General features: G+C 36.2%; 1 protein-coding gene across 13 annotated transcripts in view; it reads right to left on the bottom strand.

Annotated features, from left to right (window-relative positions):
• The window catches only part of Fam160a1 (family with sequence similarity 160 member A1), a 337,219-nt gene that overhangs the window by 88,591 nt on the left and 244,942 nt on the right, over positions 1–3,686 (bottom strand). The window lies entirely within an intron of this gene.

Below are 3,686 nucleotides of genomic sequence, written 5' to 3'. Positions count from 1 at the left end.
ACTCTTCTTAGGCACATTCTACATCATCGATCACTTTCCTCTTTGGCCCCATAATCTCCTTGATCAGAAAATTTGGGAAACTACTGAGTTACAGGACATTGCAGTGCAAGATCTCACATACCCTAAGTCAATTGACCTTGAAAGGCTAGGGCCAAAATGTTGGCTTTCCTTGTGGCCCTCCTTTTTCTCTAATTTTGGTCTGCAAACTTAGATTCTTAATCCTCCAGAAGAGAAGCTTATTGTTATTACCATACAGCATAGGCTGTTAAGCTTAACCTCACTATCTGTCTGAATATCAAACATCTTACGCATAACATGGAACAGGTATTTTTCATCAAGTATTGATGTGTTGAACTTTAAGTCCCTACACAATATGATGAAAAACATTTAAAAAATTAAAATATATTTTTAAAATAGGCATAAAGAATTATATAATTCCTATGTTTACACATAAGTCCAGAAATCTAACCATATACAACCTTGTAGCAGGACAGTCCCACATCATTCCTTTTCCTGTCTCCTGCCTTCATTCAACACTGCTTCTTTCTGAACAGTCATCTATCGAGAGACAGCACGGCAGCAACTGACATGTCATGACAAGCAGCCCATATTCAGAAGACTACTCCAAGCATGAACCTACTATTACACATTCCCATCTTCAGTGCATTTGTTTAGTTCACAAGTGTCTATATATATAGTTAGTCAGAGTGAGAATCATTCCAGTTAACTGCTTGATTCAAAAATCTTCTGAAGATTCTCAGGATCATTGCCTTACCCATATACTACATATAACTGTGTGGTTTCCCCTGTCATGTTTCCTATCTCTTCTCCTTGCTCTCTTTTCATTAACTAGTGCTCAAGTTCTTGCTTTCTTTTTAGTTGTATTATACCTTTCTATTTCTATTTCTTCTTTTCAGTTCTTATACTAGGGAAGCTATACGATATGTATGCATGTATGTCTGGTTTAATTCACTTATGAGTATACCTTCGAGTGGCATCCACTTCAATATAAAGGCTTCGAGTTTAACATTCTTTATAGCTGAGTAATATTCCACAGTATAAAAATAGCACATCTTTTTCATTCATTCCTCAGGTGATGGGCGTCTTGGTTGTTTCCAAGATTTGGCTATCACAAATTGTGCTGCTATAAACACAGCACATATATATCACTACGATATGATGTTTTCAGATTCTCTGGGAAAATTCCCAGGAGAGGAATAGCTAGATTAATTGGGATTTCCAGTCCAAATTTTCTAAGGAGTCTCCACACTGATTTCCATAATGGTTGCACCAGTCTACATTCCAACCAGCAGTGGGGAAGGGTTCCTTTTTCCCCACAGCCTCTCCAACAATTGTTGTTGGGTGAATTCTTTATGATAGCCATTCTTTCTGGGGTGAGATGGTATCTCAGTGTTGTTTTAATTTTCATTTCATGGATGGCTAGCTATGTGGAAAATTTTTTCATATATATATTCGCTTCTTTAATTTCATCCTCTGAGAAGTGTGTGTTCATCTCAGATGCCCATTTCTGGACTAGGTTTTTAAATTTTGGGGCCCTAGTGTTTTCTAGTTCTTTATAAATTCTAGAGAGCAAGCCTTTGTCTGAGTACTTACTTGTCATGATTTTTTCCAAATTTGTACGTTGTCTTTTCACTTTGTTGGTAATTTCTTTTGACATGAAAAAAACAACTCAATAAGAGCAGATCCCAGTTGTTAATTCTTTCAACTGTTTCCTGTGCAATTTGATTTTTGTTCATCAACTCTGCCTACCCCTATTTCTTCAAGAGTTCTTCCTACTTTCTCTTCCAGGAGATTTACTGTTTCTGTTTTAATGTTTAGATCTTTAATCCATTTCGACTTTAGCTTAGTGCATGGTGATATACCTGGGTCAAGTTTGAGTTTTCGGCATGTAGAGAGCCAGTTTTTCCAGCACCATTTGTTAAAGAGGCTATCTATCTTCCAGTGAGTATGTTTGGCCCCTTTCTCAAAGATAAGGTGGCTGAGTGTGTTTGTAGGGGCTTCAGCGTCTTCTAATCTATTCCACTCATCCTCAGGTCTATTTTGTTGCCAGTACCATGATGATTTTACCACAGTAGGCTTCTAGTATAATTTAGGTCAGGAATTGTAAAGCCTCCTGCTTTGTCTTTATTGCCCACGACTGCCTTTGCTATTCTAGGTCTTTCCTGGTTCCAAATAAATTTTAAGAATGATTTCTCTAGCTCTGTGAAGTATGAGGCTGGTAGTTTGATGGGGATTGCATTAAATCTATATAGCAATTTGGGGAGTATGGCCATCTTCACAATGTTGATTCTTCCTATCCACGAGCATGGAATATCTTTCCATTTTCTGAAATCCTCTACGATCTCTTTTTTAAGAATACTGTAATTTTCCTTGAAAAGATCTTTGACTTCTTTAGTTAGATTAACTCCAAGGTATTTCATTTTCCTCAGTGCTACTGTAAAAGGTATTGTTTCTATAATTTCCCTCTCAGTGTGTTTGTCATCTGTGTAGAGGAATGCTATTGACTTTTGTGTATTGATTTGTATCCTGCTATGCTACTGAATTTCTGTATTAATTCTAATAGCTTCTTTGTGGAGTTTTTTGGGTCTTCCAAGTAAAGTATCATGTCATCTACAAACAATGATAATTTAACATCTTCTTTACCTATTCTTATTCCTTTTCTTTCTCTTGTCTAATGGCTCTAGCTAATGATTACAGAACTACATTGAAGAGTAGGGGTGATAGAGGACATCCTTTTCTTGTACCCGATCTAAGAGTAAAAGATTTCGGTTTTTCCCCATTTAGAATTATGTTAGCTGTTGGGTTTTCATAAATGGTTTTAGCCAGACTGAAGTAGAGGCCATCTATTCCAATTTTCTGTAGGACTTCGGACATGAATGAGTGTTAGACTTTTTCAAAAGCCTTATCTGCATCAATGGAGATGATCATGTGGTTTTTTTAGTTTTCGCTCTATTGATATAGTGTATTACATTGATAGATTTTCGAATATTGAACCATCCTTGCATCCCTGGGATGAATCCTACCTGGTCATGGTGTATGATCTTCTTGATGATCTGCTGTATTCTATTTGCTAGGATTATATTGAGATTTTTGCATTTATGTTCATGAGGGAGATAGGACTGTAGTTGTCTTTCTTAGTTGTGTCTTTCGCTGGTTTTGGTATCAGTATAATACTTGCCTCTAGGAATGTTTTTGGGAGAATTGCTTCCTTTTCAATTTCATGGAAGAGTTTGAGGAGTATAGGGACTACATCTTCTGTAAATGTCTTGTAGAATTCAGCTGTGACTCCATTCGGACCTGGACTTTTCTTTGTCAGTAGGTTTTTAATTACATTTCGTATTTCATTGGCTGTTATTCGGCTATCGAGAGTTCTTATATCTTGTCGATTCAACTTTGGTAATTTCACCAGTCTAGGAATCTGTCCATTTCTTCTGTGTCTTCTATTCTGTGAGTAAGGATTCTCAAAGTAGCTACTGATAATCTTCTGAATTTCCACTGGGTCTCTGGTAATTACACCCTTTTCATTCCTTATTGCTTGTATTTGAGTTTTTTCTTTCCTCTTTTTCATGAAGTTAGCTAGGGGCTTATCGATTTTATTTAATCTTTCAAAGAACCAGCTTTTTGTTTCATTAAATCTTTTTTTTTTTTTTTTTTTTTTTTTTTTT

This window comes from Octodon degus, unplaced genomic scaffold (assembly GCF_000260255.1).
Source record: "Octodon degus isolate 3935 unplaced genomic scaffold, OctDeg1.0 scaffold00101, whole genome shotgun sequence".
Lineage (NCBI taxonomy): Eukaryota > Metazoa > Chordata > Mammalia > Rodentia > Octodontidae > Octodon > Octodon degus.
This window is presented reverse-complemented; position numbering and strand designations above follow the sequence as displayed.